The sequence below is a fragment of the Dermacentor andersoni genome, chromosome 6 (assembly GCF_023375885.2).
Source record: "Dermacentor andersoni chromosome 6, qqDerAnde1_hic_scaffold, whole genome shotgun sequence".
Classification (NCBI taxonomy): Eukaryota; Metazoa; Arthropoda; class Arachnida; order Ixodida; family Ixodidae; genus Dermacentor; species Dermacentor andersoni.
The window spans coordinates 59,700,183-59,722,578 of record NC_092819.1 but is presented as its reverse complement, the minus strand read 5'-3'; the positions used below and the strand labels follow the sequence as shown (position 1 = coordinate 59,722,578).

General features: G+C 44.9%; 1 long non-coding RNA gene across 1 annotated transcript; it reads right to left on the bottom strand.

Annotated features, from left to right (window-relative positions):
* Positions 1-920: 920 nt before the first annotated feature.
* Positions 921-21,636, bottom strand: LOC129382397 (uncharacterized). The gene is made up of 4 exons (XR_008610463.2): positions 21,528-21,636; positions 18,792-18,832; positions 15,975-16,025; positions 921-959 (listed from the first exon to the last, which is right to left on the bottom strand). It is a non-coding gene; the product is annotated as an uncharacterized lncRNA (long non-coding RNA).
* Between the last annotated feature and the right edge of the window lie 760 nt (positions 21,637-22,396).

Genomic DNA, 22,396 nt, shown 5'->3' with positions numbered 1-22,396 from the left:
CCTTAGACCAAACCGATTGCTTCGTTCTTTATTTCTGCGAAGCTTTTGATGCAGCCACGTTACTGTACCCGTCACAAGGGATATATGCCATGTCCTATGTTTTTAATATGAAGTAAGTCTATGGAAAACCATTTACTTCCGCAAGCTCTACTACATTTTCTTACTTCCTTACCCGCCGTGGTTGCTCAGTGGTTATGGTGTGGGGCGGCTGTGCACGAGGTGGCGGGATTGAATCCCACCCACGGCGGCCGCATTTCGACGGGGGCAAAATGCGAAAACACCCGTGTACTTATATTTGGCTGCACGTTAAAGAATCCCAGATGGTCTAAATTTACGGAGTCCTCCGCTACGGCGTGCCTTATAATCAGAAAGTGGTTTTGGCACGTAAAACTTTATAATTTAATTAATTACTTCCTTGGTGTTACGAAACGAGCAAGTCTTGCTTAAGGCAATCCATCGCATGAACAATGTCATATGACTTGTCGCACGGCTCAGCTTGTCCTCTACTACTACGATAAGGGCTTAGGCCACTTACCTGCTGTTGATATGCTTTCTGTTGTCTCTTCAAAAGGTCCTAGATAACAATGCAAATAAGCCGAGTGAATTAATTTAGTTCATGCCCATTAACCAGAAAAGCATCCAAAGATCCCAAAGATATGACGCCGAGTTCGAGGCAAATTTCTTCACATCGTTGTTTATATGGCGTTTACAAGGTTCACAGGAGTACTGTTTCTAGATATGAAGCAATTTTAATTGAATTTATACACACTAACAGAGGTCATAGCTAATCACGAGTTGCGGTTAAATTTCTACACGCTATCAACCACAAGAGCATGCCGTATGCCTTGTCGCATATCTCGGTTTCCACTGTACTACTATGGTAAGGGCTACTTTAAGCAAGTGCAAGAACAGCCACTCACCTTCGTTTGACAGGCTTTCTGTCATCTTTCCAACAGGACCTGGGCAAGAAAGGAAGCCAACTGGTCTAAATTTCTTCCCGCCTATTCAGCTGAATAAAATGTTCACCTAGACTCCACATACGTTAACGGATCTCAAAACACTGCGCCGAGTTTGAATTAAATTTATTCACGCTATCACTCAAAAGAGATATCGCATGGCTTATCGCTTACATCATATGGTCCTGTAGTCATTTTATTACAATAAAGGAGTATTTATTTGGACGCTAATTTTGTCATGGCTATCTATCCTCGGTAGCCTTAGCAATCCTCTTTCAGCCCAGTTGGTTCACCTATCATTAGTACATATTAGCGCATCTTTTCGTCCTTCGTTCAGCGATTCTATTTTTCCTGATGACTGGCATATGGCGTGCGCAGTTCAGGCAAACGAAGGAAGTTTTTAGAGCATATTGCATATGCGACTGCTTTTAACTAGGAATGTTGTCGATGGTCCTACCCGTTGTTTATGTTGGCACCAAGCCTCGCTTAATCAAATTGTGTGCGCGACAGGGATACTGGTGCGCATTCTAGAACATGCATGAATACCAGCGGTTACGCCTGAAGGTTCGCTAACCCTTGTATATACTGCCGATCAGATTTCGACTATCGACAAGTTTGTCCGCTCCTATGATTGAAGAGTACGTCTAAATCCAAGCACACGGGTGTTTTCGCATTTCGCCCCTATCGAAATACGGCCGCCGCGGCCGGGATTCTATCCCGCGACCTCGTGCTTAGCAGCCCAACACATAGCCACTAAGCAATCATTACAGGTTATAAAAAATGCCCCCCTTAGCAGTTGTGGTGGTTTTCCACAGCTTATCAGGACAACCACTTTCGCAGCACTGGTATGGTGTCTTTTTTCTTGGTATTTAAAAACCTTAGACTGTCATCGAAAACTAACGAAGCCATCTGTTAGGAGTATGCCTATTCTAAATACCGTGATAAGAGCCCTGTCTTTGTTTCCAACCAATAATGACATCGTTTGAGATGTCCACACCTCCACTACAAGCCTTTCGCAGATCGCAGCATTCTTTGCGTCTTCTGTTAGAAATGGTACAGAGGTCAGCTTTCATCCCTATTGGTTAGTTACAATATTACACACTCAAAACGGCGCAGTGCTCATTACTTTTTCTTGCTTCACGTGTAGCAGTGAAATCCCCTGAAACGTTTTTTCCCACTTTTTTTGCAGCAGACTTTTCCCGCAGAACGACGAATGCAAGCACTGCCTTCAGATGCTGTTTCGGAAAGCAGACCCAATGTTGAAAAACACATGTATCGTTCTGTTTAATCATTATTAACGTCACCGTATTTTCCATACTTTGACAACTCATCAGCGTGCCTTTCGTACTCATTTTTTCTTCGCACGTGTCAAAAGGAAGAAAATGAGAAAAAAGGCACTAATCTGGCTCAGATGCCGACGTGTTTAACTAACAAGATTTCATACAGTACATATACTGGCAATATTCCCAATAAGCTGCCAAGTGTTCTATGCCAGCGCTATTAACACGAGTGACTGATGACACACCTTCGATAATTCCGACTACTCGTATGTTTACAGTAAGCAGGGAAACAATGTGTGCACCATGCTGCCTACAGAACTGACGCAGGCGCGATCCAAAGCCCGAGTTTGTCATGCTTGCAGCTGATGTTGTCGCCCCTTGTTCGCATTCTTGGCTAATCCTCAATGGTCATGTGTCATTTTCACTGAAGGCATATAGAATGGTAATGAGTTTAGATGCGTGCCATATTTTCTTCGCGACTGCACCATGTAGCGCCTCGACTAAAGTCGGCACAAAACTGCCTGGAGGCTTCCTTATAACTTGCTGCCACCAAGCTGGTTTTTTTAAAGCGATGAAGCGGTACCTGGCTAGGGTTCCGTGCTTTTTGTTCTCAGTGAACGAAAACTATCGTCTTCAATGGTTCGTACCCCTGTAAACATTCATGCTCCCGTAAGCAAGCAAAAAATACAATGGCTCATAGCTCCGTAAGGCAGAGGCTACACAGTACTCAGCTAAGTGACGCGAACAGTGCTTAAATTCTTTCTAATCACGCATACAACATGCGGAACAGAAAGTCCAAAACTCATCATTAATGGCTCATACCCCTGCAAGCAATGGTTCATGCCCCCGTAACAAACATAAAATGCAATGACTCATAATCCCGTAAGGTTCGTGGCTACTCACTTTGCGTGAATTAGAGCTGCAATGACACCTGTTGACGTCGGTAATTTCAATGTGAATGTCTCTGTACCGAAAAGTGAGCAATTTACGCGTTCTGTTTTACTGAAATATTCCTTGCGATTCCACACCGATCGAGCACAACGGACCACCCAGTGTCGTACGTGTATCCATTTGATATTATTTGACATTTCACATTATGACGTGTATCCATTTGACTTTGTATACCTTCATCACGATGACACCTTCGTATCATGTACTAAACAATGCTGATCAACCACCTTCACCGACTGCCACACAGCAAATTTATTTGGCTAGGAACTCACATACTCCAAACCTAGCCTTGGATATTTTCCCACTGGTCCCAGATAGTCGCGAAGACGAGGCACAAGGGTACACACACCAGCGCTGACGCCGCGATGTCGCAGCTTATCCCCTCGCATAGAGTTTGCTTGCTGGTTTCGTCGACTGTGAGTTTTAAGTCTAAACACTGATTTGCCGAACCTGAAGCTCTTGCGGATGCATTCGGGCAGCAAACTTAAGGAAGAGGGCCGTTGAAGCCCATGCGAAATTCAAAGAATTCGAACAGTAAGTAATGTGCTAGCTATGGTAGCAATATGCTTGCTTGATTTTTCGAAATTCCTTGCGGTGTTGAAAAATTCTTTCAAAGTTTGCACAACCCGTTCTCGGCTGTCCAATCCTCAAGAAAGGTAATGTGCCCCTTTGACTCAAGGCGTATAGATTGCTAATGAATTTAGATGCATGTCATACTTTCGTGGCATTTTATGGAAAATTTGCATTTATGTGTCGAAACCATGTATTGACGAGGAAGGCCACAATGGAGGACACTGGATTAGTTTATTATTTTAAATTACGGGCGTGCGCATACCAAACAGTAGATGTTGTATCGAATGCTCGGCAGTCTCCTAGCACTGTATAACAATAATGTTGCAAGCTATCAGTGACTTCTGTATATAGGAATAAATTACGGTCTCCGCTTATCAATGGGAAAACCAAGTTAGTAAGCCAGCACTGATTACAGCTCAGTTCGAGTACATCAAGGTCTCAACAATATAGCTTTATTTATACAATTTTTGTTAATAGTATCAAGTGCTTTCTTTTATTTTGTCGTTTGTCAGAGCCGGCGCCGTCCACGCCATTTCATTGTCATGTTCGGTGTGATTTGCCACCTATGGAGATCAGAAATTAGAGACTCAGAGCAAGTTTGCGCGATACTCATTCAACCACCCTCCCTGCTTCCCTGTGTATTGACCGCTTAGTTTGCGACGGAGTTGCTGTGGCTTAGGCTGCGTCAGGGCAATGCATCCATCAATCCAATCGATGGCTACGTCATGTTGTAGAAATGAAGAGAAAAGGGTTTATTGGCTTAGTTACACGGCTTCAGTTACGGAAGCCCACTCCATGCAGGAGCAAGTCAAACGTCCGAGTTCACATAAGGACTCCGCCTCCTCCACGAAATGTCTCCGATTTTATTCCCGTCGTCTTCCTTCGGCGAGTCGACTAGGGAATCTGAAGACTGTCCAACCGCAAATCATAATCGTCGAATCCGTTGCCATACAACGACCATGCTCACAACGCTCCGAGTAACCCCGCTTCCGAAGCCCGATGGTAGGCAATATGCGGCAGGATAGTAACCTGGGAACCTGACCGTCACCGTCGTTGCTCGATAGAATATGATGGTGGCCCCCCCTTCATCAATGGTTCAGGCTGTCAGGTAATGGCGGAGGTAGTGGCCTTTTGTAGAAACGTCATGAGTCCGTGTCCACGCTGCGTCGACTTATGGATAGGCGCTGATGGATGGATGAGTGTTCGCCTCGTAGCAACCGCGTAGTTAACGCCAATGTGGTCTTACTAAACAGCTACGCCGCTAAGAGATTCGGCCTGAGGGGGACCTGGGAATACACAGGCACACATGCACACACACTCGTCGGCGTGCCCATGCGACATGCCTACCGGACCCTATGATACCCGCTTCGCTTTACAATGTTCTACCCCTCTCTCTGGCTCTCTCCTATCTTGCCGTGGTTAGCTCCCGGCGAGACAGAAATAGGTTGCCTATTTCACTACTATCGATAGCGATTCCGACCACGCAAATTTTCCCAAAATCCCCGGCTCATCCCCCGACATTTTTATTCCATTCACTCTTTTTTTTTTACATTTTCTTCAGCCATGTTAGAGGACAATGGTCGCTCTTGACCGTGAATTTAGGACGTTGAATATTGCACCCTAGCTTTTTACTTGCCCGTACCGTCCAAAACACTTTCTCCAAGGTGCTAAACCGTCAGTGCACCTACGGCTTTCTCCTGTGGTAAAAACCGAAATGCTGAGTGTCAGTTCGAATCACCGAAACATATATATCCATGCTGTTTTGGAGCGACGCGTTTTGCCATCGCCGAGGGCAGTCAGCTACTGTCTGATTTGTAGCCAGCCAGAAAATTTCTCCTTTCTTTGTAAGCCCATGCGGCGGTGCTCGCCTGTTACGGCATCATGGCGTCAACAACAAGACAGGAAGCAGTCCACCCGCTTCGATCCAATTGCGCTCTTGCTACTTGCCCTTCATTGTGACAATTTAGATACACTTCGGTTCGCTTCATCTCACCACAAAAACAAAATATTGAAATCTTTTCATTGTTGGTAACGAAATAAGTCGTTTTTTTTTTTTTGACACTGTACGACGTTAAACACCTTCAAGAGCCTCGAAAGTGCTCTTATTTTTACCTACGACAAGAGCATTTCGCGCTGACGAAGTGGTACGGATTTTTCCTGGCGATGACGGCGTTTTGAAAGCATACCTGGTATACTGATTAAAGCGCACACCTTCGCGAAGGTTTCTAATATTTTACTCGTGCACAATTGAATTCGAAGAATGAAAATTTGTTGCTGCAATTTTCGAGATAATCAGTCCCTATGATTGCCCTTTGCAAACCACGGGACGCCGTCTGCATAACGCATCACATTTAGCGGCTGCTTCAATTTCGCTTACATATAGCTACCTCTTAACTTTCAATGGAAGTACTTAATGTACAAAAGATTGCTTTTGGGTCCTAGATTGGACAAATAAAAGGAAATGCACATAAAGATGCCTTCACTTTTGGATGTCCCAACTAGAACTCAAAAACCATGTTTAGTAATGCTCTTGTCTGTTTCTATGACCTCGCAACGGCATCTTTTCTGCAACATGGTAGAACAGTTCTTACAAAAGTTTTGTATAATCAACTGCCCTATTTACAAATTATTTGAAACAATGTTATCGCAGTATTTTCCCGATTAAGAGTTTGTTCCGATTACAGCCTATTATGAAATGGGCTTCATTGTATGTTTGGCAAGCGCATTACATCAGACAGACAGGATTCTACAAGCACGCTTTGCTCATGAATTAACATAATGAAGGTTTAAAATTAGCCAGTCTTGTCAACCCATCTCCATCTTTGTGTACTTTGAACAATAAAAGTGATGTTTATGTTGACTGCAGACTGCCAAAAAAAGGATTATATTTCTGCAATACTGGCGCCACTATTTTATGAAATATTGTCGCCGTCAAACTTATTCAGATTTATTTCCAAGAGCACTTGCAGCATCGACGAATACTACAACACAATGCCAAATGCCAAGTTTGAGCGCGAATGACTCGCTTACCTGCAAAATTGTGGCTTCCCGAGTAACAAAGCGCGCAATACGCAAGTCCGGTTCTTTATATTTGCTATGGCATGGTTGAAACTATTCGAAAAATACTCGCATTTGTGAATGGCTCTGACTAACGTAATTACTTCTCAAACAAATGCCTTATCTGTTTCCATATCACTGATGCCTATTTTAAAGAAAAAAACCGCTTCACTGAGTGTCCCTCAATGGAATACTATGGTGTGTGGTTTACGCAAATAAAAAACAGCTGCAGTTACGCTACGTTAGCGATGTACGAGTCCCCTCAGAGCGTCATGAACGCGTTCATGCACGTGGGCATTATAGCGCTCATTAACGCAAGCGCTAAGCATCATTGTCTGGCATTACGGAGGCCTGAGGTTCGATTCCCACAACTTACTCCTTCCCCGAGAGATTTGATGTCAATACGAGAATTTCTGACGCGCTTTGCGCCATGCGCCATTTTTGCTACCCCATCTTTCCGTCTCGCCGACAGATTTTTGCGTAATGAGCCTTATGATGATTTCGCATTAAAAGCGCTCCATACCTTTCCTCTCGCCCCCTCAAGAGAGCGGCCAGCAACACGTTGAGAGTAGGAACGGCAAATGTACGACTTTCTTCAAGAGACGTGCACTGTGCTGCGATCAACCGAGTGAACAGCAGTCACACGATGGCTGCCGCCAGGTGTCCTATGAACAGGTGTTCCTAGAGATATGTATCACTTGGGCGGAAGAAAGCAATGGTACGCGTCACACCACAACACAAGTTTGCTGTTCCGAATGGTAACGGTTTGTAGCATGCAACTTCATGGCATTGGGAGGTGCAGTCAGCACACTCTTCTAGACAGAACGTGGAAGGAGCAGCGGATGTCGAAAGGAAGGTAGTATCTAAGACGAAGTATGGAGCGGAGTGCGCTCCTGCACGACGAAAAATGGACTGTGATTAGTTGTAAGCTGGACAGCACCATTACCAAGAAACGTGAACAAAGAAAGAATGGTGCCCCTCTTTATGTGATCGAGTTAAACATACTCACTGATCAGGTCGGAAAAATTTCGAAAACTCGGTGGCTTCGGAAAAGCACAAGACAGAAAAGCTGCTGCCTCAGCGTAGCGAGTCAATCTGCCACGTTGGCAACGAATCGGCGGGGACCGGCGTTGTTTCGGTGTTGTTCTGACTCGCATGAGCCAAGCTAGTTGGCAGCATTTTACGAAGGTCTACGCCAGAATCAGCAAGTAATGATGCAGTAGTAGGCTTTGAGAAAAACAACCATCGCGTCGCCATGAGTGACGAACCACCTGGCTCTATCAATTACCTGGAGGATGGTAAATTTGCCAAAATAATAAACGATACTGAAGTTAAAAACTTGAGATTTGTCGACTTAAGCTAAGCGACTGATGGACTGCGGGCTAAACAAGTGAGCCGATCGATGATCATTGGTCTATAAGCAAAACACACGACGACTAATAGGCAAGTATAGGCATTCTTCGACAACAGGCCGGGCGACAAAACATTGGCATTTTCACAGCTGTTGAGCCTACACGTGTTGTCATATGTTATACATCTGCAAACGCAGTAACCAACTGCCGAGGCATCCTGACAATATCTTCAATAAGGATCGTGAAATAGCAGCCATGTATGCTCAGGTGTGCTTACGATTGCTCATGTATGCGGAACGTCAGCAATCGGTCTACGTACCAAAGCCTAAGTAATGCTGCGTGGCCAAGCTGAGCTGCATCTTTTGGTCAGCTGAAGTCAGCTATTATCCGGACGTCTCTGATGCGTCAAGCAATCCATATTGCGCTTTGCGAGCTTAGCATTGCGTTCCTCATCACAAGGCCTCGCCCTCACGTCACGTAATGCTGCACTATACCTATTGGTGATTTATGTTGCTTTTTTGCATGTTGCGACTTATGCATTGCTTTCATATCAGCTATGGAACTCATTGTTGAATTGTTAGTGGTACTCGTGACACCTTTTTCACACATTTTGTTTCACCATGTACAAATTGGGTTGTCTGTTTAATGAATTTGCAGCGCGGAATAAAGCGTACTAGAACGAAAAATTGGCACAGCCATTGTACTGGAGTTGTCTACGTATGCGTATCCATAGTGCCACTGGCACTTGCTCATCTCCGCGTAACCCAACGTAATTATCAATCTTATCAAACTTGATCCGAGCACTATGAATATTTTTCAGCCCTTACGGGTTATCAACCTGACCAGACTAGATCTAAGCCTTATCAACACTTATCTACCTTTACCGCTCATTATCAACTTCACCAAGCTACCTACGGTTATCATCCCTACGGTTATTGGATACGATCAGGCCTTTATGAACTAATAACGCACGTTAACCTTATCCAACTTGTTGGCGCTTATCAAACATATCAGAATCACTCCGGTCATTATAAGCCCTCATGGCTTTTTAGCACCTTATTCATCCGATTGGAAGCAATATAATACGTGATGAGGCCCATCTGAGCGACGGACATCTGTCGTAATTGCGCTACGTGCAGAGAATGAACCCTCGATATTGGTGGTATTTAGGTCGGTGAAAGAACGCCCGAACGGAAGCCGCATCCTACGACCACCGAAATGCACCCAGCATGTGGCATGCTTGGCATTGAGCTTTCGCAAAGCCGGAATTTCCCTTCATGTGTACAATGCTCCAAGTCTCCTCTAGATAAGGTGCGAGGGATGGCTTTTATTGCGCCATCACGCGAAAAGTAAATGCCGGAATTCATTGTACCGCCGTTACTATACATTCATATGGTTCTGCAAGCATTGGCATTTAGTCCAGTAAGTAAGACAACCGACTTCTATGTGGATTTACTGTGGTCTTTAATTGGTTACACATTCAAAATTAGACTTCGTTCGCAGCTTGCCTACCGGAAAAAAACAAAATACCGTAACCACTCCTTCCTCCTTGAAAAGAAATTTTGGTGATTCGTAAATAATACGCATAAAGAATTGACCGAGATAAAGGAGGTCTATATTGTTAATGACGAAACCAAAACAGAAAACCAGTTCAGTCGTTACTTCCACTACATATTCACTCTGGAAATCCACGTGCAATATGAGAATTGATTCTCTTCTCCTCCCTTTATAAATGCAGGTTTCATAGCTTCCAGAGGTGTCTTTCCTTTGGTATTGAATGGTTACCTTATTCGACATGTCAATATTCATTTTTTTCGTGTTTCGTTTAATTAATCTGCGCTTTCGGCTGATTAGCCTACAGCTCGCATAGTGTGGGCCCTGAAGAAAGGGGATCGCGTGAATCTGGATACTACTTGCGAATCTATAAAGCTCCTGATCCATGCAAGCTTTTAGAGCATATATTGCAGGTACGATAACTCTTTGCGGGAATTGCCCTTTCCCGCAAAGAGTTATCGTACCTGCGCAATAGTTTGTAAGGGTTTGTTTGCAAACAGCGCATGTATGATGTACGCAAAAAAGTTGTATATATGTATGGGTCCCTTGCTCGAAATAAAGATTGTTGCAAGTTAGCACCTGTGTGTGTCACGTCTCACTTTCGTCCTTGTCTTTTTACCGCGCTATAAGCCTCACGCTTTCTACATTAGCAGATGATGAACGATATACAATCCAGGACATGGGCTATGGAAACTTTCAGTAAGCATCTGACAAGTTGCACTTGCAAGATCCGAAGCTTCCTTCTTCCAAAGTAACCTGGGGCGCTATAACGTAAAACTAATCCAAACTTTCCAAACGTGATTCTACAATCAGGCCTCCACCATTGGTCACAAACTTTTTTGGATCATCGCCACTCCACCTGTGGCACGCGACGTCACGAAAACCGCAATAGCTGCCCAACTGATAAGACGTGTGCACACTGATTATGCATGATTTGGCCTAACAAAAGAAAAGTAGTTATTTCTGATTCGACACCTTTTCGCCATAAGTTGACGGCCATTGGTCAAAAGTTTTCGGGCTGCACCGACTTCCCCTGCCAGTGACACGACGTGACAAAACCACAAAACCTCATCGCGTCGAAGTCACATGTACGCGTTAAAGATACATTAATATGGCGAGCAAAACTGAATTTTCTTCCGAATAGCCGCAGGCTGCCCCGCTCAGAGAGGAAGAAAAGATGGCTGCCACCGATTGCTCAGGCACTGGCTACTCGCACCTGCCGGAAAGCATCGGTTTATTTGCGTATAATAAAACTTTTTTCGTGGCCGTGTAACGTTTTTGAGCGCTTTCGCCACGTCTGGGACCTCGTTCTGCCAACTCTTCTTTACTGAGGATCCGTTTTAGCATCATTTTTAAGCTTCCTTTGCATGCCGCCGCGGTTATCAACCAGCCACCGCTAGCTAAGTAAGGGAAAGTGGACCAATCGCAGACGCCAGCCCTCTTCAGCTGGTTGTCGATCTTCAGTACAGTGGCCAACAAGGCATCGGGTGGGAGGGGAGGAACGGGAGGGTGTTTTCCACATTGCTGGTAGACAAGTGTCTTAAAAGCGATCTATGCTGACAGTGTCTAGGTGCACCGGTGGCTCGTACATGCGTGGGCACTGTATTCTCGCCCCTGATTGTGTTGAAGCAATACGCAGTAATCGCTCGCTGTTGCTGCCACGCTTGCTGACGCCAACGTTTTGACTGTGTCCGCGATCACCGAGTGTGATGTGTTCATGTTTTCCTGTGTACTGGTGACACCGTGCAGTAGGCGAATGCTTAGATTAAAAGGCCGATAAAACTGCTATCCTTGCTTCGTAAAGCCGACAATGCAAAACACTGCGATAGCATTGCATGTTTTGCATTGCCTGCGAAAGTGCGACTTTTTCAACCACAGTGCAAAAATTTTACTAAGTGTGTATATATTCCACATCCTTACCTCGGTTGATCTTCAGCTGGTACCTCAGAAAGATTATGTTTAATGATTTCCTAGGCTATGACTCAATGGTCCGATCAAATAGGTGCCACCACGGAGAAATGTGACACGAACCTAGCTGCCTTCTAGCCTCAGCCACCCCGCTACTAACCGTGAACCTGCTCTGCACCATCGCCCGCCATTTCGGCCTGGCTCTCGGCTACCTTAATGGCTACATCTGCAGTCCCATGGACTCAACATGGACTCGGCCGTGTAGATGGCGGGGTTGCACGTCCCTCTCGGAAAAGGCCCATGTGACAGCGGCCTGTTCGAGGCTAGTGGGCAATATAGAGGGTGGAGGGGATGTGGGCAATGCACGTGCATTTCTCTATGGAGCGGCTGCACGCAGTTTTCAAGCGATGATTACGAGCGCGCTCGTGAAGGCTATAGCAAGGAGAGCGCACCTTTCGCCGGTCCTGCTGCACTTCAAGCCTTTCTACGACGTTGCGGCCGAGTCACCCCGTTCCCTCGTGCCAGGGAAACTTCCCTTTCACCACTCGAGAGAAAAACAGTCCACTCGATGCGTCTGTCTTTTCAGGTTACGAGCCTGCAACTGGCCGCAAGTGAACTCAGCCGCGGGAGACCACTGCACTCCGGCCCCTGCATCGGAACGCTGTGCCACTGTGATTGTATTTAAGTAAAAGGCTCACCATGTTCCCCTGGCCTGAACCCACTGTGGTCACAACTTAATGCGAACCGCGGCTTCGGGGTCACAGTTCTGACTTAGGGCTGGTACGAAATGTTAGCGGGTGAGTGCCATTTCCCTTGCGTGGTGCGATCCAGAGAATGATCAAGTATGCAGGCGTGAGCTTGAGTGACGCCCCTATTATAGCTTTATTCACATACATGGGCAAAGTTCTTGCCTAATGCAGGTAACTTTTCCAAAAAGCCATCAGAACAAGCTCAGTAGTGCCGCCTCTCCGAAGAGTGTTAAACCTATTATTACAATATTATCGGTAGATACCCGAGAGACGAGCCACCGCGAGAACGACGACGAAGTGGGTCTGTGCCCTTGGCGCGAGAAAATGTCGGCCTGGTGCTCTGGCTCCAGTTCAGTGTAAATAGCTTGTAAATAGCCTCTTCCGTCTGTGTCTTTCTGCACGTAACATTCTGGTGGAGGTGCTGGGTAGCCACATGATGTGCTGTGTGATACGGCGGCTCTTAGCCTGTTCAAGGCGACGGCGTTCTTTAAGGATGGCGTCGATTGTCGAGACGTTGCCGAAAACAAGCAAATTGAAAGTGTCGTCGGCGATGTTGAAAGTGTCGTCGGCGATGCCTTTAAAACGTGTGACACTTTATCAGCTTCAGACATAGCATCGTCAGCTTTTCAGCATAGAGCCAAGACGTCGAGGATGTATGAAACGTACGGCTCTGTAGATGTCTGAACACGAGACGCAAGAGCGTTTCGCACGGCAACCTTGCGGCCAATGGGGTCAACGAACAGTTCCCTGAGCTTTTCTTTGAAAATGTCCCAACTGGTTATCTCGTCGTCATGGGTCTGGTGCCACACGCGTGGGGTGCTGCCGAGATAAAAGATGACATTGGCGAGCTAAGCTACGACCTCTGTCACCGTGATGTCCATTTTGCGCCCGGCACCCTCATGTTGCTTCGGTCATCATCGCGCAAAGTTGGCCTTTGTGAGAAACTGCTTTCCTGTTATACCGGCCCATATCGCGTGCTCCGCCAAGTGACCGATGTCACCTATGAAATTGTTCTAGCCACGCCCACTACGTCCTCCGGTGTGACAACCAGTGACATTGTCCACGTCACCCGACTCAAGGCCTACAACTCTCCACGTGCTTTGGATATTTAACAGCACCGTGACAGTGCTTTTGCCGCAGGGGGGTAGTATTACGATATTATCGGTAGATACCCGAGAGACGAGCCACCGCTAGAACGACGACCAAGTGGGTCTGTGCCCTTGGCGCGAGAAAATGTCGGCCTGGCACTCTGGCTCCAGTCAAGTGTAAATAGCTTGTAAATAGCCTCTTCCGTCTGCGTCTTTCCACACGTAACAATATCTTTGCACTAAACACAGCAGCTATGTTTTCCACATCTTTTCACATGCTGCACAGCAATGTTATAAAATAACGGCTTCATCTGGAGGCAAGAATATTGAATACTATCTTGTCTCCCGAATAACGCGTTGGTTCATGTTCACAAGTTTAACAACAAAAGGCAGTAGTCGCAGCACAAGCGCTCACTCGCAAGTGAGCGCTTGTACGCACATAAAAGCCAAATAAGGGGTAAGCCTCAGCCTAGTCAACGTGGAATGTATAAAAACCAAATGATCGTGCGTTTCGAAGAATGTCTTGAAATTGCTGCGCAACATGGCTACAATTTAAGTCCTGGGCTTCTCTGTGCCGTATCCGTGATCTGCTTATGACACACGACGTAGGTGGACACTCAAACAATTTTAACCCACTGAAGTTCTTTAACTCCTCCATCTAAATGCTACTGCCACGGCCCGAATTCGAACTCGCACCCACATACGTACTCAGCTGTGCAGCATTACAAACAATAAGCCACTACGCGTGCAAGACGATTACAGTAGCCCCTGCCATATATGCGCGATAGTGATCATCGTGCCTTGCCTGATCCTGCTCTCTTCTCCGAATGGAGTTTAAATGTCAGTTAGCCCTGTTCCTAGCCCCGGCTAAGGTGTCTGTAGTTGTAAAAGCTCTGTGAAATACGATAGTAAATGAAATTTATTTATTGGGTGCTTGTTCAGAAAAATATACTTAGTAAACAAATTATTTTGGTAGAAAAACTAAAGTAAGAGAACTATCATTACAGAAAGAGTTGTACTGTAGTAGTTAGAATTAAGCGTCCGAAGCAACGCCTTAGTTTTAGTACTTTAAACCAAACTTAGTACTTTTCGCTTCGACTGTAGTGTATTAAAATTTCGCAGGTCTGTGCACATTTCACTTCGCCAGCGAAGCAATATTTCTTGAGCGAGGAAGCGCATTAGTTCCTCAGAAGATATAACTCATCCGCCGTGGTTGCTTAGTTGTTAGGGCCTTGCATCACTAAGCATGCGCTCATGGGATCAAATCCCAGCCACGATGGCCGCATTTCCATGGGGGTGAAATGCAGGAACGCCCGTGTTAAAGAACCTGAAGCCCAGATTGTCAATAATTATTCTGGAGTCGACCAGAACAGCGTGCCTCAATCAGATCGTGGTTTTGTCATGTGAAACCAAAGAATTCAATATCTTTAAAATGTAATTATGCGCACTGCGCAATTTTAAAGTTTGCAAAACAAGAATCAACGTGAAAAAAACCTAAATTTGGTTAGAGACGTTAATATGTGGTCCACTTCGTAAAATATTACACGGCTGCCCTTTCTGTAAGAACGTTGTAACAAGCTCACTTTTAATATTCACAGCTAGAAATTATCTGTGCCACAGACGAAAACATTCGTGAACTTATGTATGAAATATTTGTGCACGTAATGCCCATATCCTGTTGTACACAATATCAGTGGTGTACGTATGCAGTGCTGCTACTGGTATGCGTTGTAATATAAGTGGATCCGGAAAATCCTGGTCTAAAAATCAGTCCGTGACTTCTTCACGTTTAAAAGTAGGGTCTACTCTAAGCTCCCCGTAAATATTTCTGAAACCCTTTGCGTCTCTATGGGTTGCAAAACTTTTGAAATGCGTGCGTTGAACGATAAAAATATTCACGTTTGCAGCTATGTGTGTACTACATGGGGAAAAAACTCTTTCATCTCGCCGATAGACTGTAGATCTGTGCTACTCCAACTCGCTTACTAGTGATCAGTGGTCGAGAGTGTGGGTGAATATTTATGAATCAGAAATAAATGACGCTGTTAGATGGACTTGCGAAAAATTCAACCTCTTCCGAATTGTTGGCATTTTCATATGCACATTTAAGCGCTATTGTGGTAATGCTGCATCCCTGAATTTTCGTTTTTTGAGGGCATCAGAGCAATCGTTTTCCATAGCGTACGCTATACAACTCAAAAGCGGCTGGAATGAAAATCCTAGTTACACGCACCAATGCCTGGCAAGGTAACGCATGGGACGACTAGGAATGACTAGCGTGACCATTAAGCACGCCTACTGATTAAACCACGAGACAAACCACCCATCACTAAAATGCTGAACAAATAGTTAGTTCGAGTGCCAGAGAAAGGCACGAGGCTATCCTCATCCTGTCTCTTGAAGGATATTAAAGCCATTTTTAAACAACACAAAAATCACTCCTCCACTGGCACCTCACCCACCTCGCCCCCCTCATTCTCGAGAAAAATAAGAAGGGTCCACTGACCTGCCTCCGACGACCATTATTCTGTCGTGCTCACAGGTAAAGTGTAGATACCTGAAAGATAATGGGCGTCACATAAAACAGGGAACATAAAGCACATCTTGGCCATTTCGCCAAGAAGCTCCCAAACGTAGCACGCCAAAACTCGACATCAACACATCTCCAGTCCAGAACAAATATGTACTCTTTTCCTACCCGCCACAACAATTCGGCAGCTGCCGATCCGCAATTGCACTTGTGTGCCGAGAGTGGCTGGGCAAGAACATATATACATGAAGTGGCCATGGAGCATGGTCGGTCTCCCCTCCATGCTCTCAACATCACAAGCACATTGTATTGTAGTGCCAGCTTGTGGACACCATTGCCACCGACATTAGTAAGTAGTGTATAAACAGCTAGGTTGCCAGGTACCGGATAATTTACTGCGATGATTTCGAAATCACAATAGTTGCAGTAAGTTCATCAACCTGGAATAGGAGTCTTTCTTGGAATCGCTGCAGAAGAACATGGAAAGAAAACATAGCAGGTTAAGCTTTCACCAAGAAATCACGAAGCAGTTGATATTAGCTCCTCAAATGCCTGACCTCTCCACCTGACTGCGAGGATGTGGAGGAGTAACGATTAAAGTACCATGCACAGACAACTAAACTCCCTAATACACTGGGGAAGAAAACTTTGACTGACGAGTTGCAATCTGCCATCGACCCAACCTCGTTTACGCTTTCAGTGCATAAACCTTCAGTGTGCATTGTATCACGCTGGTGACACCCAGAAATAAATCACGCAACTAATGTCCAAGGGGTGTGCGTACATACTGGTGTTAATACGAGGATGATGACCCACTTGCAGCACTTTGCCTTGTAAGCTGTTGTCCTAAAAGGACTGTTCTCTGAATGTAATTTTGATTCCCTGCTTCTAAGCGGACAGTTGCAACAAATCAATAACTCAAATATTTAAACATTTATTCAATCAACCATTCAATTCTTTACTTTAGACACAAACTGAGGGCCTCAATTGCAGGCGAATGGTAGTTTCAGATCACGCGAGTGTGGCTGAAAACGCATGTACATGGAAGCGGTGGCACATTCCAGGTGTGTAGAAATGTGCACTAAGGTATCGTGTCAATGAATATTTTCAAATGTCTAATACCCTTGCCGAACGCAAAATAATGAACTTGAAATCCAAATCACAAAATGAAACAACTGATACAAGAACACACAAAGTTAATAATCTTCATTCTAGTTGTACGCATAACACGCATAATAGTAACACTAACAAAGACTTTAAATAAAGCCAGGAATTTGCGTTCTGGCGTTCTATATTTGTTAATCTTACTGCGAACGACAGTGACTGTCAACAATAACCAGAGCACAAATGTACAATAAGCCACCTGTAGGAGCTGCGGGTGCTAGATACACTGTGTTGATTTTTTAAAAGAAACCATGAAGTTATTCCCAAGTAAATAAACATTGTAAGCGAAATTCAAACGTGCATCTCACATATCTTAAAGCGAGAAAACATGTTTGCAGTTAGCACACAAGACAACCCAAATGTGCGAAAATGCTATAAATCTACACTACGCTACAGCTCGCACGCCGTCGTCAGCGCTGACGAAATCACGTGCTGTAACGCCGCCGGCGCCTGGGAATGCCCAGAGCTCGCAAAATTCGCTGTCCAGGCATCCAGCATCATCGTCTTGGCTGTCACAACATCCGTCGTCTGTAGCTACCACAAAGACTGCACTGCCGTCAGCTTAACATCGGCTTTCTTCTTGAGGATCGTACTCCGGGTGTTGCGAGGAATTCCGAACGCAGCGGCGACCGATCACTTTCTTTCGCCAGCCTCCACCCGTCGAATGATGTCCACCTTTGTTGAAAAATCCAAATTCTTGCGTTTTCTCGCGGCCATGGCTCCGGCAAATTCAGTTGCGGCAAACCACTTTTCTTTTAAATCTTTGGTTCAAATTACATAAAACACCGTGTATATGGTGGCATAAGTTATCCGCTGGGAGAACTATTTGGCTCGGCTGCGCATGCCAGCGTTGCCCACAGAGCACGTATACCCCAAACACATAGCATAAAGGCATTTTTGTAGGGTCTCTGCAAAGTGTTTTGACGGCCATTATAATTCCAAAAAGCGTAAGCTATACACTCATTTCAAGTCTAGCTATAGAGTAGCAAGAAAAAAAGAACGCTGTATGTCCCACTCATCCCACCATGGCGTGAAGCTTAAATTTCGCTTATATTCAGGGCATTGTATCTTACCGGGCCCGCACAAAGGTGCTCTGCAGTCTTTCCGTTCAAAATTCTCCAATTAAAGAACAACAGATTTACCGTTTAATAAGCAATAATGCTCAATATTAACAGGCAGACACTAGATGTACAATGTTCTGCTCACCTACCCCGTCGAAGGCGAAAATGAAGAGCAGTGCTTGGACCACGACTGAGAAATGCATGAAAACATTCCTTAAACATTGTCTACCACAGTTCCTATTTCTCCATATTCACATAAACTACAAAAGCTACAAAGAAATTAATCACAACATCCATCACAGACTCCTGAGGATCCATAGAGACGTATACTTTTTTTCGTGCTTCCTAATTTGTGATAACGCAACAGTCGTTTAAACCTTCAAATTGCAGTTTATTGCCGCTAGAACACGACAACAGTTACGCGAGGCATTGAGACCGTATGTATGGCGCAATAAACCTAGAAATAAACGTAGGCAAAAATTGAGCTTGTTCGGTCACTCGAGAACTCGAGAACTCAGTCACCCGAAAACAGGCCACTACAGAGTGACAAATTGAAACATTTTCATACCTTTGTTCCGGTTGAAAGGGTTTGTAGTTTCTGTTCAACTCCTAAGATCAAAAAAGAAAGGGTTAAATGTGGCATTCCTTTACATACTCTAATCCCAAGAAGATTTCCTTCTATTCCCTACTTTCCCCCATGGACGAATATTTGGCGGTCGCCTAACGAGCATGTGCATTACTAAGATGACTGGCCATATGGTTTTTTGAAATAAATCACGTCCCTGGCCCATGCATTCGAGCTGCCTGTGCATCTCGGGTAACGAAGGCATTTGTGTTTTCTTTCGTTGGTTTTCTTTCGTTGGCGCCCTTAAAGTGAACGCCGTGCTCTCGCACACAGCGACCACGCAAACAAGAACCGATAGACTTGTTACGCAACATCTAATTGAGAACACACAGAAAAAGAACTCGAAAAACTTGAAATGAACTGCGATAAGACTGAAAGGCGCGCTAGTTGACTTCATTGTGAACAATTTTGCGCACGCTGAACGACGACAAGAAAAGGATACATCGACCAGCGCCGCATTGAGCATGCAGAGTGTAGTGTTTTGAGTATGTTGTGTATCTGTGTACATCCGTCTGGAGTAGCATGCTACCAGGGTAACCCTTCCAGGATCTACTAAAGATATCACGGCTTTCCGACGCATCACGTTCAAAATCATTATTTGATTGTGCTACCATTGCTAAAATGACAGGGAGCTCATGTGCATATACAAGTGAGGGAGCACATATAAATTTTAGGGGCAGAAATATACTAATGAAAACCTCCACACAAAGTGGCCAACCTGAGCCTGAAGCAGTCAGTACTTTTCAGTTTGGCTCTAGAGTAAAAAAAAAGTATTTTTTCCAGTTCACTTCCGGCTTGCGCAAAAATAACGGCTTGTTTTTCCGCTTTTCATTCTCGATTCTGTTCCAGTTCGATAGCCTGAGTACCCTGGATGGCCAAAGGCATTAAAGAGACCGCACCTACCTCTTAGGATGGCATTGCTGTGCCTTTGCACCACCAGCTATGGCGTTACAACCCATTGCTTGTTATGTCTAGAAGCCATACATCTTTAAACATGAAATGGTTTTCACTACCGTTGTCGGCGACCTTCAAGTGACCTTGAGCCAAAAGCCAGAGCCATTATCCTGACACTCGAACGAGAACATCCGGGCAAGTTGCGAGAACAAAACAAGTTCCCCCTACTTTTTGCAAGGGAGCGCATTACATATGCTAGTTACTCCAAACAAGTTACAAAAGTTATTGCTTCGGAGTTCTTCCGAATGTTCACAATGCCTCAAGCTACAACTTCTAGTACACTGAAGTTTTATTTGTAATTTCCAATAGGGCGACGTTCATAAGACATATAGAGGCAACCATGCATTTCTAATTCTGGAAAATGGAATTTGCTGCGGATCTACTGTTCTCATCGAGCTGCTCTGTGGCGTGGCACCGGAAGAGTCCGATGCACTGCTTTACCTTCGCGAAGGAAGGAAAAAGTAAGCAAACAGCATTACGTCATGCTGCCAGCCTTGGCAAGTGAAAGCTCCGTGAAGGCAGCTCTTTGCTATGTGAAGGCGCACCACGTGGCCTCTTGCGTCAAGATCACGGAGAAAGAATCGAGATTCCCTAAGATGTTTGGTCGCGCCTCCTTCAGGCGTTTTCCTTCTAGCTGGGCAGAGTGCTTGGCCTCATGGGCGTTTTTCGCCGCCTGTCTAGCCGCCTTCAGCCAGATTTCTAGCTGGGCAGCGTCCATATGGACCGTGGAGCGTTGTGGCGTGGCGGGGCGTGCCATTGCGAACATGCACTACACCCATTTTAATATTCCGACTAGTATCAACCAATCTTCGCCCGTTCCTGTTTCATGCTTACATCTACTTTCGATTATGGGAGAGCAGTTTTAAATGTGAAGCATTTCTTAGCAAACATTTGCCACTTTGACAATATCTATCTAGCCGCACACGTCTTGATGCTCTCATGGTCGTTTCGTTAACTTGGCAGGTACCAAAATTGGCATAGTATGACAATTTTGTGGGAAGAAATGATTGGTCTCGACAGGAATACCATTTAATTGTGTCATGTAGGTCATGAAACAGGCGCCTAGGTTTTGGTGCTCTCACGGTAGTTTGGTAAACATAGTATGTAAGAAAATTGGCCTACTATGACGAGAGTGTATGACGAACATTAATAGGAAATGACATGAATGTCAATACATGCGCGTCATGCAAGTCCATGTAGGTCATGAAACAGCTGCCTACGTCTTGGTATACACCAAAGTTGGCATAGGATGACAAGAGTATGACCAACATAAATGATACGTCATGACACGAATGAAAAGTGACATCAGTACGAACAATATGAGCGATGAAAAATTGACATACGTACAATGTCAGAGTCAGAATAGTGTAATTTGTCGTATGCATTTATTCCCACCAATTGAAGACGTCTGCTTGCCATTGGGTTCTCTGGGTTATGTACTAATAACAAATTTCCTACTGCAAAAAATTATGTGCTAATCGCAAAAGACATTCGCTACGATTCGAATTCGCTACACATTACATGTGGTTGACAGAGCTAGTGTTGTGGAACTCTCGAGGTTTCCATTTGCACCCACGTGGCTCGTTCAATATTTGCCCACCAATTGCGTTCTTGTGGCACGGGGCACGCGAAAACCTTATAGCTTTTGATTACCGTAGTGAGCATGTGGCCCTTTCGCGTCAGCGAGTGCGCTCAAATTGAGAAAACAAAGTTGGTATAGCTTACCTGTTTGCCGGTGTCGGTCCTTGATAGATTGCAGGGTGGTGCTAAATTGCAGATGCAAACAGATGATTTTTCAGACATCTTAGGCGCTCCCATCTCCTTTTTCGACAGGACCGGCCTGCACAAGCGTAAAACGAGAAAGTATTTACTATCCCCGGAAGATTGCATTATCAGGTCAGGTGTAGATGCACGTAGGACAAAAAAAACCGTGATGTTATACGCAAGAAAACATCACTGCAAAACATCAATTAGGTACGTAGAACATTTTATGCAGTTTAAGATCCTTCAATGAAATTTCCTGCCATGTTTAACTTTGAGCTCACATTTCGAGTTGGCACAAATTTTAGACCGGTAAGGCTGCTGTTTCGTCACGCTTAAGAATGGAAAACATTATTCTACACAACAACTCAAACTACATCTGACCACTACCTTGCGTACAGCAAAATTTTCCGCGGTCTATGCTCATACTGCATGGCAAAAATTATGCCTGTAAGAAAGCCTGAGATGTCGCGATGAACGATTCGATCTTACAAATGAAGGTGAGGCCGTCAGCTGCTAGACAATCAGACAGAAAAATATTTTTATTTCGTCACATTCGATGTCAGGCGGGGAACCCAGCATAAGTAGCCTACTATGATCGGATACAACTTGTCGGCAGTGAAGGCCTGCCCACGCACTCATACCAACCACTGTTACTCCGCGAGGATGCAAAAAGTTCGTACTTAAAACATTCCCTGCTAAGTAAAAAATGCCGTTCGTACTTAAAACATTCCCTGCTAAGTAAAAAATGCCGTTACCATGCAAATAAAATTATAAGGGAGTAATTTCATACGTTCCCTCGTCTATTATAGTGGAACGGTGAAGGTCTAATC